Below are 14,338 nucleotides of genomic sequence, written 5' to 3' on the forward strand. Positions count from 1 at the left end.
AAAAAAAAAAAAGAGAAGTACTGCATACACCAGCGCACCTTTGACCAAGGCCTTTCTGAATTCATGAACTATCATTGAGCTTTTTTAAGATCTTCCAAAGCCACGTTGAGCACCATTAGAACGAGAACCCGAGGAAAGGCTACTACCCCACCAAGACATGATGGCCTTGTGACAGAATCTGCCTCACATTCAGGAGGTACCAGTTTCGATCCTGGTGCTGGTGGGTACAAGATTTCTCCCGGCCTGATTCTGGGCTCTTCTGGGATAAGATGCTTGGGAAAGGTATTCTAGTTCACTTCAGGAAAAGGGTCATGAACCAAAATTCACGATTCGTTCCACCATTAGACAACCCTAAGTCCGCTTCGTGCAGCAGAAGCCCATATGCAGTTCCTTTTTCCTCCTTTCCTAAGCCATGAGCCCTGGTAAGCCAAGCACCAGGCTGGGCCATAGCTGGTACACATTTGAGAAAATTGGGAGTGGAAGTCGAACCCACCACATTGCTGTAATGTGGAATGATGCTGAGATAAGGAAATAGTGAGCCAGCACTATTACTAACCATTCAAGAAAGACTACTGATTACTCACACTGTAGTTCATTAAAAGGATGTACTCAGGGGTGCAAAAGCTCAAATAAGATTTGTAGCGATTTTTGGAGCAGCAAAATCTTCGTTTTAGAGCAATAAAATTCATATTTGGAGCAGCTCACAAGAAAAAAAAATTAATTCAAATTTTGGAGCTGTTAAACATGGAAGAAACTTTGCTTTCGGCACAAAAGAATGAAGAGAATGTGAATATCGGACTGTATGAATGCGATCCAAAGGAAATCTAGCAAAGGCCACCTATCACCGATGCTGCGTGTATTTATTTTTGTAAATGAGCTTTTTGTACTGCTAGGCATGCTATCACACACACAAAAATGTGAATCATAAAATTGAAGAGGCTAAATAAAAAAAGCTAGAGAATATGCCTTTTTTTTTTTTTTCATTTAGCACGGTTTGACAACCTTAATCATGGGACTTTATGTTGCTTGCAAGGCTCAAAAAACATTGTTTTACTCTCTGCGAAATCCACAGCTCGTGTCGTGCGAGGGCAGCTCCGAAAGAGCTTAATTTGAAGCAGTGACTGCGATCAGCCTGTGTCCAGAAGCGAGCGCAGTGCAAAGACAAAATTTTGATTAAAAAGCAAATACAGAAACAGACAAAAAGAAACGCCGACCAAAAGGCGAAATGGCAAATGCCAAAAGCAAGTTTTAAGCAAAGAAAACCGACGAGCGAGCACATCTTCGGCTTGTAAATTATACTTGTGGACTGGCGGTGGCTTTGACACAATATTTTGATTAAGGAGAGGTGGACGATTATTAGGTTATGTATTTCATGCACAATGCATACTTTATAGTACTTCAATGTTGCAGCATGCATAAATGTTAATTTTGGCAGTCTTGGGCTCCACTACGGCATTATGGAATTCAATAGCTAGGCTGCTGTGCGTTTCTCGACCTTCTGATGTTCAAAATAAATTTCACATGTTCCACCTCCAGTTGTATTAGCACGAACATCGGCGGTGATGCAGGCATTGCGAAATCAGGGGGTAGACGAGTGAAAGTGCTGCAAGATATATTTAGTGGGTGCACAGCAATCATAGTTCTGCATAAAAAAGTAACAAAATTCCCATACAGAAAGGTGTTAGACAAGGAGACACGCTCTCCCCAGTACTATTCACAGCTTGCTTAGAGGAAGTATTCAGAGACTTGGAATGGGAGCAGTTAGGGATCAGGGCAGGAGGTTAATCTGCAATTTGCTGATGACATTGCCTTGCTAAGTAACTCGGGGGATGAACTGCAAATAATGATTGATGACTTAGACAGGAAAAGTAGAAAGGTAGGCTTAAAAATCAATATGCAGAAGACTAAGGTAATGTTCAACAGCCTCGGGAAGGAACAGCAGTTTACATTAGGTAGCGAAATACTGGAAGTAGTAGGCGAATATGTCTACATAGGACAGGTAGTAACCGCAGACTTGGACCATGGAAAGGAAATAACAAGAATAAGATTGGGATGGAGCGCATTTGGCAAGCACTCACAGATTATAACTAGCAGCTTATTGGTATCACTCAAGAGGAAAGTATGCAACAGTTGCATCTTACCTGTACTCACCTATGGGGCTGAAACGTGGAGGCTAACCAAGAGGGTTCTACTTAAGTTGAGGATAACTCAGAGGGCTACGGAACGAAAAATGGTAGGGGTAACATTAAGAGATGGGAAGCGTGCAGAGTGGGTCAGAGAAATAACTCAAGTTACCGACATTCTAGTGGAAATTAAGAAGAAGAAATGGACATGGGCAGGACATGTAATGCGAAGAGAGGATAACCGATGGTCGCTTAGGGTAACAAACTGGATTCCAAGGGAAGGAAAGCGTAGCAGGGGACAGCGGATGAGGTTGAGAAGTTCGCAGGGGTCAAGTGGATGGGAGAGGCCTTCGCCCTGCAGTGGGTATAGTCAGGCTGATGATGAAACACAGAAGCCACCTCCTACACTATCTGGTGATGGGAAAGTGAGTCTATCGACAAGACAGTATAAAAATAACCTTAGTGTACATGAATGCACCAACAGGATATCGAAAACTTCCATGAGCCGCATAAAAAACTAAGATACATCCAATAAAAACATGCAGCACTTAAAATGCAGGGTTGAAGTATTGCTCCAAAATCACAAGTACCACTACGGCCCACCACGGAAGCAATAGCAGTGGTGCCTTGTCACAAACAGCCCACTTGCGTTATAGTGTTCCTTCAGCGCATAGACAGTGACTGAACTGGAAAGCGGTGAAAGCACATGGATGCAAAGAAAATATGAGTAGCCATTGGAATGCCATGACGCCATCTCAAAATAAAACTAAAATGCCAGTGACGCATGCTACAGTGTCTGAAGCATCGTGATTGGTTGTATCACGGCCGCAGAAAGTTGTCACTGAGTATGGCAAACTTTTGTGGATAGTCGGGGCATTTTGGCACAGCATGGCGCAAATTTCACGCTTAATGCACAGCTTGGTGCAGAAATATGTAGCCGTATCAAAATATGCAATTGGTGCAGCTGTTGCACCCCTGTGTGCTGTCCGCTCATCATTCTTGGATATTCAGGCACCAAGCCGCTTCTGCTATTTGAGGCCTGGGAGAGGTCTGGTGTCTTTGCCTTTTTAACTGCTTGGAGCACGACAGATTTTATTAACCCTATTCAGTATGCCAACTCTTTTCAGCCTTCCATTAATAGCCTGGTACGCAGATTTAGGGTGTCTTTGGCAGGCGCACCTCCTGCATATCCTCCAAAACCTCTAGCAGTCTCTCCACTGCTTTGAAGCTCCGTTCGATCGATAGCCTTTGTCCTGCGAAGCTCCCTAGAAATTAAATACTGAAACCAAATACTAGAAACCAAATACTGTGGGAAGTCTCGACACTGACAAGAAAGAAAAAGTAAGGGGAACAAAGGACTCCTTTGCGGCGCGACGGAGTCCTGTATTTTTTCTTCATTGTGCATGATCATCCTTTATAGATTTATCGCTGTCATACCTGCTTAAGTGCTTCCGCACTAACTGGGAACCAACATGGCGGCCCACCAAGCCTGACTGCCGTTTTTAGCCAAAATAGGGAATCCTAGCATGAGATGTCACCACCCTAAGCCGGGCGCCGCGGCGCAACATCCTGTGAATTCGGCGCCATCTATTAGTGTTGTGAGAAAGTGTCTGCTGTCCCATATTGCCTCCGAGATCATCCCCACGCTTGCGGGGGTGATCTCTGAGGCCATGCTTCCCGCCCTTCCTCGCAAACATCTCCTCGCCTTCGACTGTCTTTTGACCGAGCCGCTTTTTTAAAAGAGCGAGAATGAGTGGCGACTCACTGAGCGGCCACTCTTTTGGAGAGCAGTCGCTTAGTGAGCAGTGGTTCTTTTGGAGAGCCGCTGGTTCAGTGAGCCATCGGGAACCGTGAGCAGCGTTTCTTTTGGAGTGCTGTTAGGAACCGTTCTGCCAGAGTTAGGTCTTCTGTTTGCTGCTACTTTAGCGCCATCTATTAGCAGTACGAGAAAGCAACTCCAGTGGTCAGGCACAGGTGGATTGGGCCGGCATATAAAGAAAAGAAAAAAGTGTGCTGTCTGCACAATCCTTCGCACGTAGTTGGTCGGCTGCTTCGGCGCCGTGTCGAGGCTCCGCGCCGGCGACCTGGCAGCCGCAATGTGTGTATGCTTCGGGTGGTCGCCGCTGTTTTTGTGCGTCTTTTGTTTTGCTTTCAATAATTGCTATGTATAGTTTTCTCAAGCTGCATTACAACAGGGCGAATGTGGAATGCATGGCCCCTTCCGCAGCCAGCCCAGCAGAAAAAAAATATCTGGTTCAGTCATGAACAGCACTGACTGCAGCGCGTCGTGTGCTCAAAACGGGAACAGATGCTTTATGAAAATTAAAACCACACTTCACAGCATGAATGGCGAGCGATTCGGCTTGAAGTAGATACAAAATGAATGAATGAAATACGGTCGGTGTATGTATGTGGCGGCAAAAACAGGAAGGTTGAACAAGTTTGGGTTAGGGGACCGGGCCAGAAACCTGTTGCCAGGAATAAAGGAAGCAGTGGGAGAAGCCGGGGCGCTGAGAGCTGTGGGCATTGAGAAAAACTGTCGCAAAGTTGAACAGGGTTATAGGAATATACGAAAAACGAATCAGCTAGAGAAAGCATGTGGGGGGAGGGGGGATTTAGAAAGTGAAAAAGGACTAAAGCGGACTCGAGCTACAAAGCGCACACTGCATTAAAAAAAATGATGCATTTATACTTCAGGCTCCTCCAGAGTTCACTGTCTCCGGGAATATAAGAAGGACCTCGAATCAGGTGATCTGCTTTCTCTATATTTATAATTCACTATCTTATCTGTCTACATTGTCACTATCAGTATTTATTAACAGTCAGTCCACAAGAGATTTTGGGCTAGAGATTGATGGCCCGAAGTATTTATTAAGGATAATTCTCAGTGTGTTTAATGATGGCCAATGTTATTCAGATAATTTTGAAACGATAGGGTACCAAAAGAACGAAGTCCTCTCTTGGACTTCGTGGACATAAAGTGGACATAAAGAGTAAGAATCGAGCCTAAAAAAATATGGATGTTGCTGTTTACTGAGATTTTGTAGTCACCATTAGGGGAGATGGATGGACACACAAATATTTCCACGCTTTCGTTAAGTTTCGGGAGGTCGAATGGGTGCGTATCAGTGAACGAGAGAGAGGCAGAGTTGGCTTTCTCTCTCTCCAATAGACCACTGTTCGCTCCTGAGCGACCCTGGCTTAAGTGAGCCGGTGAACCGTTCAAATGAGCCGGCTCACTTCAGTAAGCTGAGCCGTTCTGAGCCGCTTTGCTGATCTCTAGGTCGTCGTCTCTTCAGCTCACTGTTCCTGAGTCTGCGTCGCTTGGATGGTAGCTATTGGAAGGTACTCTTGAGAAGATAAAGGTGGCAAACACCTGCCACATGGCGGCTGCGACGAGGCACTGGCTGGATTCCCAGGATGTTTTACCCAGCACCTCCACCAAATGTAGCGGATGAAATTGGTTTAATACAGGTCAACGTTTGAATAATGAAGGCTGCTTGCAAACGGCCCAAAGCCCAGAACAGTCTGCACGCATCTCTCTCTTCCTCGAACTCCTCAGTAAGCACTTCCTCATTTTGAAAGTAAAAATGGGGTATTTCACATATAAACCTCTGGCACCCATTGCATTGACTTATGCTTTAGTCCACTTCAGCAGATCATAATGGTTGCGGAGCACTGCAAGTTTCATTTTCAACCGTCAAAATGTGGAGCACATGCAGTCGAACCCTGCAAAGGAATTTTTTTTTTTTTTTTTGTTCCCGCGAGAATTTCACTCTTGCAAAAGTTGACAAATGAGTAAATATTAGCAATTGGCAATTAAGCTATAAGTTGTGATGGCTCAAAAAGTGAGCATGAAAACGGCGAATACGCACTTGTCAGCATTCACAACCAGGCCGTGCTGTTGGAGGTGCTGTAAACTACACGCAGGTAGTTCTCGTTATCTATAGACATATTGCTGACTGTGTTCGCATACATCAATGATCGATGTATGCGAACACAGCTGGGAGGCCTCTTGTGACCTTAGCAATGAACTGCTGAAAGGTTTGAGTTGGGTTCTGAAGTCCAAAGGGCATCCACACATTACTCTAACAGCCCAAACGCAGTTGTGATGGCTGCTTTAGGTATGCTGGCAAACACAGTGGGTATCTGGTGATGTGCCTAACCAGGTCCACTTTGTTAAAAATGGTGCAGCCATTCAGATGTGATGTGAAGCAGTGGATAGCTGTCGTGGACAGTCTTGGCATTCAACACTTCATAGTCACCGCATCTTTTTTTAGATACGAGATGGAATGAAGCCAATGCGCTGGATGATGGGTGTATAATGTCGAGTTGCATCATGATTGAACTCCCGTTTAGCAGGTGACCACCAAACAAGAGGTGTGATCGTGCTGGTGGTGGTGGTCACACCATATGCTTTGGTGGCTGGGTGAGATTTAAACGCTTTGCCAGTTACTGAAATCACACCGGGATGTTCTCAAAGGAGGTGATGGTATCAGCATGCCGATGCCAGTGGGGACAAAGTTAGACTCGACGCCAGATATAGATAGCCGAGTGAAGCTGTCTGTCGGGCTGCATGCTGAATGAAGCCCAAGTGAAAGTACGATAAGAAATATGCGCTGATGATTGGGTCAACATCAGCGATGACGAACACTCATCAAAATGTGTGGCAGGGTACCAAGTTGAGGGTGAGGGAGCGAAGTCTATATCTCACTATGGTCGAAGGGATGGCAGCCCGTTGCGATTGCCCCGCCAGCTAGGCAAGATGGCTTTTTTTTTTTAAGGATCACGCTAACCTCTGCACCATTGTTGACAAGGAACGGATTATGACAGGTCTTGTCAATTACCACAAAAGGACCCCGCCGGGGTGGCGCAGTGGTTACGGCACTCGACTACTGTTCCCAAGGACGCGGGATCGACTCCCGGCCTCGGCGGCCGCTTTTCGATCGAGGCGAAAAGGAAGGCGCCCGTGTGCTGTGCGATGTCAGTGCACGTTAAAGAACCCCAGGTTCTCGAAATTTCCGGAGTCCTCCACTACGGCGTCTCTCATAGCCTGAGTTGCTTTGGGACGTTAAACCCCACAAACCAAACCACGAAAGGTGGCCGCATTGGGGAGCCACGAGTTGCCATTAATGGTCTTGAGGGGTTTTTCCCAACCACGAGACATGCATTTAGTGGCAGGATGTAGGAATTGCCAGTCATACCAGCAGTGTTAAGTTATGGCTCTTTGTGCGCGATGGAAAGTGGTGACTGGAATATGGTGAATGGTCTCTTGGGACAGGCTCCTGAGTGTGTCAACTGAGGTAGTAAGCTCATCAGTACAGGCCTCGAGGCAGGAAATTGCCGAGTCTGCCAGTGGTGAGACAGCTGTGGCTTGCTGGAAGGCCACCTCATGAACCTGGTTGGTCAGCTCCATGGTTGTATCACTGGCCGCTGGGAAGGCAAGATGCAGATGCTTGGGCATCAGCAAGAGCTGAAGAAGAGCTCTCGAAGCAGCGGAACATGGGTGGTGAGTCCTCACCGAGGAGCTGCCAAATCCGGTGAAGCAGTTGTGAAAGGCGACAGTCGTCAAGGTCCACCAGTAAGGAGCTGCTGTAGGTGAGAGCGTTCTTACACCATAGTTCTCTCGGGTACTTTGGTCTTGAGGTGCTGATGAGGGCATCTCCCATGAGTTTATAAGAATATCCTGCAGGTCACTGATCATGTCAGGAGAGAGCGCAGATACGACATGATTGTACTAAATCACCTTGTGAGGTGATGCAGTCAGTAGAGATGTGCACGGGCCGAAATTCTGAGCCCGAGCTAGCTTGGAATCTGTGTTACAGACCAAAGTCTGGCATGGCAACGTGTTCAGACTTAAAGGGCCCACGAAGAGCTATTTACGAAATTTAGAAAACGCACTCTAGATATAGGTATCCTATCAGTCCTCTTTGCAACACACAAATATTTTTGCTAGTGTCAGTAATACCGAAAATATTGGCGACTGAAATGGCGCTCGTCCTCTGCACGCTTAACCTGACGCACGCCACCACGGAAGAAAAAAAAAATGGAAACAAGCTGAGACGGCACCCCACCACGTTCCATTCTGCCCGGGTCACCTGGGAGCATCCAGTGAGCGGGCACAACCAGCAAGCCCCGATGGAGGTTTGCGCGGGGGAACATGTCGCCCTAATCAGTTGAGAGCTTTAACCAGGAGCACTTTTTAAAAATTAGTTGTCAATTGTCTCCACGCAAAGTGTTTAAATTTGACTCAAATACTCACAAAGACCATCTCTATAAATTTCTTTCACTAGAATATTAGAGCAAATATTGTTTAATGGCCCTTTAAGGCCCTGGTCTGGCCCAGAATGATACAGAAAGAAATAATTTCCAAATAATGAGTTGACCTTGAAATGCTCAGTTGTCGCGTTTAAGATTGAAATTTGTAGAATATATAGAGGCACAGCACAACATAGAATTATATTAATTTTTTTATATTATTACGCAAGAACAATTTATGCATTGATGAATGCTTAAGACATTTGTGGCACTCCTGGATTGTGAATCCAGCAACGCTGAAGTTCTTTTTACTGCTGTAACTTGTGGCTGCAATGAATAATGTGTTCTTAGCAAGAAAGGAAAGATTTAGGTACATGGTTTCCTCACTTCACCAAAAACACGCGGCCTCTGAGCAAGGGGTTGATTCTGTGGCCAAGTACTCGGTAAGCTTATCTTGCTCACTGCGTGTCTTTCATGGCACCGACAAGGTCGTGGACCGCAGATGCTTTGACTAGGTGCTACGACCCATTTCTACTGAGGCTTGTTGAGGCCTGGCACAACAGATGTGGAAGAGCTGACAGCATACCGCGAATCTGGAAACTGATACCTAAACATCTGCCGAAGAGGAAGAGACAAAAGTCAAAATTCGATAGCCCACAAGCAGCCCTTCTGCTTGGTCGTTGACAGCTAGCAAAGATCTGTTCATGCCAGGGGTGTGTGGTGTAAAGGTGCATAAACATCTGTATAGAGAATTCACACACTCTTGTGTGGGAAGGATGCTGCAAAATACTGCTGTATTGTGACGCCTAGCACACCACAACCATATTCGTGCCTTTAAAAAAGTTGTGAATACTCTGGATTGGTGTGTCCGGCCTGGCCCCGCCCAAGCTTGAGGCACAGAGCTTCTGAGCGGCCAGAGTATGAGCTTTTGGGCTAAACCGAGCCTTCGCACACCTCTAACGTTAAGGGCCGAGTTGTGCCTCAATCTGGAGAAACCACATTTGCGAGTTCTGGGGTCAGAAGGGTGAAAGGCAAAGTTGCAATGATGAAAAACGTTCTGCGAGAGTAAGGGCGGCTCTGTAGAGCAGGTGCCGGCTTCAGTCATCCTCTAGTCCTAGGCAATCAGTTGTAGATGTGGTGCTCTAGGTCGCAGGGAAATATAAGCTTCCCACACATTTTAAGGCATAACCAAACTACTGAGCTGTGGCAGCACGTGCCTCCGGCCCAGTACATTCTTTGTTGTCCTCCTCTTGTGCAGCCGCGCTTAAGGCACAGCCAAAGAAGGATGCTGCAAGGGCAGCTTTTCTAACCAATTGTTCCAGTTTATTTTTTCTGATATTTTATGTTGAGCTTCTGTACTCTGAAATTTCTGGAACTCAGCGGAGAGTACTATAACTGTCGCAGCATTCAACAAATTCTTTTATTACAGTTCTGTATTCTCTGCATGAACAAGACAAATTTATATAAAAAAAAGGAAATGAATACATAACTCCTCAGGGCTGTTTCTTGGACTAGTTAGTGGGGTTTACTCATTTTGGTGAGGTCTGAAGTGCAAAACAGACAGTGACGTGAAAGAAACACAGGGCAAAGTGCTAACTTGCAAATGAATACTGAGCTCATAAAAATATTGGGGGAAGGAGGGGGGACTTAAACTCTTCCTTTAAGGTCATGGCATGCCAGCGTTAATGGCGCCAGTTGCCGGTTTTCCTTGTGGACCTTCGTGTAGACACACTTTGCCACTCACTTGTTCAGAAGCTTTTAACTTGCGGCTGCATTGTCCCATACATAGTCGCAAGATACCACATTATAAAACCACCGCGACAAAGATCTAAAGCACCATTTTAACCAAGCCACACAAAGGTATCTTCGTGGCCTAGGGGTCCTGACGGGCTGAATTCCGATTTCACCCTTCCATGTCACACCTGTGTTGGCAGCGCCTACCAATTCAGCCATGCCACGTCTCATGCCATCACACAACTCAATGACTAGCCATGCATGACCACGTCGTCTGCCAGCTACCACTTGCCAGAGCCATGCCCATGATTTTTTGCTCATAATGCGGACAATGGCTTTTCTGGGGGACGAAGCCTTTAATGGTGCTGAATGGGAGAACTAGGGTTGGAACACTTTCATCCAGCGATAGAACTAGTGCAGTTTCTTAGCACCAAGAACAGTCAAGGGCAGTCCAGGCTGCACTTCAAACACAAGTTTGAAGGACGTCGCCTGACATCAAAAACACTGCATAATTGCTGTTTCACTCCTTTTAGCAGAAATTTTCGAGAACACTGCAGGATCTGCACTGGAGAAATGCGTAAGCATGCTCATTGCTGTGTTGTCCGCAAGATGTGTCAGCGGGATTCCGCGAGTAACAGATACTGCGCCTTTCCTTTCCTGTAAACCAATTATAGAAGGGTGGTGAACTGTGATGCGTTCAATGGAACACTGGTTGTGTTCAACAAGAGGCATGCGATGTACCGTGTGCAGCAGCAATGCTCAGGCTTTCGCAAGATCAAAAAACAGCGCGGCTACTTGGGACAAACAGAGAGGAGAATAGCGGACAAGCGCTTGTCCGTTATTCTCCTCTCTGTTTGTCCCAAGTAGCCGCGCTGTTTTTTGATCTTGCAATGCACCAACTAGCTCAGATTTCCGTTCTTCAGGCTTTCGCATTTCTCCACTGCAGATCCTGCAGCGCTCTTGGAATTTTTCAGATTGCAATTGGCTGATTACCTCTCTTTACACACTTTCTAACCATTCCTACCATTTGTGCACGCAAATCACGCCCTTTCCCGCTCGTTCACGTTTCAAACATTTCAAATTTCCCGCCACTGGAAGTTAGTACCACGTGACCCGTTTGGATGTTGCCATTACCCCTCTAATTAATTACCTAGTTAACCCACATGCATCAAATTATTTACCCAGCAAGATTTTTTGGCCCATTCTTTTTCTTATAACTTGTTTCGTTCAAATGTAATTGTGATGACAATTCTGGTGACATGAAACTGCCGACATACCTACATAATGCTGACGCATTAAAATGGCAGTGACAAAGCATTACTGCCCTGTGCAGTCATACCTATTTGACACATGGTGCCTCTGTTGCCACAGAGGACATGGGCTCAACTTCAATGTCTTAGCCGTGAGAAGCTGAGGAAATGGAGGTTAGCATTTCATTTACAATCATGCCAGTCACAATACTGCGGTCTGGCTAGCGGTGGTGATCGTTCAAGGGGCAGAACATGCACACCCTCTCTTGGCATGCTACTGCACTGCTCCTCACTACTTGGCATCTCTGCTCCCGTCCGCCTAATGCAATGAACTATACGAGTACTGATGCGACAGCATTTGCTGACCAAGAAGAATGTCAGGCATTCGGCGTCAGTGTCCATGCGAAGCCTTCGCCTACTAACTGTGGCAGGTGGTGTTAAGAGGTATTTCCCGCCCTCCATTTATGGGAGAGGAGGGAGATATTTGGACACGAAAGATTTAGCAAAGTTGAACCAAAAGCCACGACGAATAGAAATAGAATATAATCGGGATTGGAATAATTGGAGAGTGAAAAAACGATGGAATTAAAATTGGATTGGTTGAAACGTTCCAAATTGACTGGCTATGAGGGACGCTGTAGTGGAGGGATGCAGATAATTATGACTAAGTGAGGTTCTTCAATGTATGTACTCTGAAATCTCACAGCACGTGGGCACCTTGCATTTTGTCTCTATTGTAACATGGCAAGTGTCGAAGCCGGGTTTCCAGGCTCTGTAGTCAAGCACCCAATGACCAAGCCACCACAGTGCACAATGAGAGTAGTAATACATTGGTGAGTGAATTTCGTCTGCAGTCAGTCGAACTAACCGTCCTTAAATTTGTTTTTCCTACAACAAAACTTCCTATGAAAATGCTCTTTATGAACCGTTCCCAGCACTCAGGGGTGTCAGGCATTGCCCCTAGTATGTGGGCCATTCACTTCTGATCTCTTCAGTAGGCACTCCAATCCTGAGTGACCCTAGTTCATTGCTGCAAAGTGGTGGCTGCACAGGATATTGGTGGCTGCAGGAGACAGGATAAAATGGAAAAAGGTCCAATTGACTTATTTTCAGTAATGCTACTGCACATGTGCGAAGCCTTCTTCTCTATTTCTACATAGTAGGGCAGCAGTTCACTGCGTGTGCGAAAACCATGAAAGATGTCTGCTGGGTCATTGACGCGACAAACTGTTGCGCAATAATTACATGCATTGTTAGCATGTACTTGGCCCTCAGGACCACATACATTTTCCCTGCCTGCTATTGCAACAAACGAAAAGACGCTGCCAGGTTTGCCTTCTAAGAGATCAAGTGCCGCTTGGAAAATAAACCCACCCTACTATTGTGAAAGAATTTCTGCAGAAAATATGTGAGGGAGCCTCGGTAACCTGCCCTGCCAAATATACCTTGCCTGACGTCTGCACGAAGAGGCGCGACTGGAAAAAGGTCTATAGCAGAGCTACATTGCATGTGCTTAACAAAGTTGTTTGCTGGGTTAACTAGTATAGCATCCTAAAATTTGAAAGTGCTTGGAAAGACAAGGACAAGAGAAGTGGACGAGACAAAAGCGTTTTTCCTTGTCTTTCTGAGCACTTTCACATTTTAAGACTGCAAGTGCTGTTGTGTATAGCAATAAATTTGGTTATTCATAATTTGTCTGTTTTTTATTCTTTTGTTGGCTATTCATGACAAGCTTACAGAGGGGTATTTACATGACCTCACGCGTGCCGTTTTATTGCCCAGAAGATAGCTTTTGCTAAGAAATCCGGAGTAAATTGTGGTGAGCCGATGAGACATGCATAGCAGTTTTTTGCAACGCTCCATGAACAGCAAATTGGTGGCCACTGTGATGTTGGTGAATAGACCAAACGTGCACGCACAGTTTTATGTAATGTAAACCAAGGATTAAAAAAAAAAAAGGCTGAGCACTGCAGCTTACTGAAACCGACGACATATTATTCGTCTTCGTGTAGTTCTGTTTGGAGTATTCCTTATATTTTATCTAATTGGTTAATTAGTTGAGATTAATTATTCTATTTTTTTTATATATTCAGTTTAGGCCCAAGTACCCTTAAGTTTTAGAGGGGGTTCAAGTACAAATGACCCAGTTTTTTCTACTAACATACTTCCTGCATGATTGTTTTTTCCAGCATTTAAACAAAGTGCGCAAATATGAAAGGAAAAGAAAATACCACATGACTACGGTCTTGCTTTGCTAAAGTTTGAATTATCCGAATTCAGGTTTTATCTTGCATGAAAGATGACTGAATCCTCTTCATGAGTATGTGGCTTCCGCCCACACTAAAAATCCGGAAAGCCCGTCTTTTTTTTTTTTTTTTTTTTTTTCTTTCTAATCAATGAAGCATACACGCCCACTGTTTCAATGTGAGCAGCCACCGCCACTGTCAGCCAACTCTGACAAAGCTTTTATCGAGCTGTCCCACTGACAAAATTTGGCAATGGCAAACACAGTGATGATCCCCAAATTTGGTCCAAACCACCCTCAAAATTTGACTTCGTCCGATTTGGACCAAAACCGACGTTCAGGCTAATTCAGCTATGTCAAGCATGATGGTGACTTTCAAATTTAGTCCAGGCCACTCTCTGCTGAAGCTGGATTCAGTTTATTGACAGGCACACTGGACAGCACTCAAAATATTGTTATGTCACTAGTGAGATCATGTATGTAACAATACAATAAAACAAGGTGAGCGCTTGTTAAAGAACAGAGAGCACGTGCAATTAAAAAAATCAGACTTTTTCCCGAGATGTGGTTACGTGGTTACAGGGATGATGACAGTGTTTCACCGCAAGAGATTCCTTCAGTCGTTTTTATGCAATTTCAGTGCCAAATTAAAATAAATCCTCAATTCTTGGATATTGTAGTGCTCGATCTATACTAAATCAGACATTTTTTTTTACACCATAATCTAA

At 45.2% G+C, this 14,338-nt stretch overlaps 1 protein-coding gene and 1 long non-coding RNA gene across 2 annotated transcripts in view; both read left to right on the forward strand.

The window, feature by feature from the left end:
• The window catches only part of LOC146191744 (uncharacterized), a 181,853-nt gene that overhangs the window by 87,759 nt on the left and 79,756 nt on the right, over nucleotides 1-14,338 (forward strand). The gene's annotated exons all lie outside the window — the stretch shown is intronic.
• LOC146191751 (uncharacterized) lies at nucleotides 19-6,824 on the forward strand. The gene is made up of 3 exons (XR_014706693.1): nucleotides 19-220; nucleotides 4,821-4,871; nucleotides 5,423-6,824. It is a non-coding gene; the product is annotated as an uncharacterized LOC146191751 (long non-coding RNA).

Source organism: Amblyomma maculatum, chromosome 4 (assembly GCF_055883805.1).
Source record: "Amblyomma maculatum isolate TAMU_Amacu chromosome 4, ASM5588380v1, whole genome shotgun sequence".
Lineage (NCBI taxonomy): Eukaryota > Metazoa > Arthropoda > Arachnida > Ixodida > Ixodidae > Amblyomma > Amblyomma maculatum.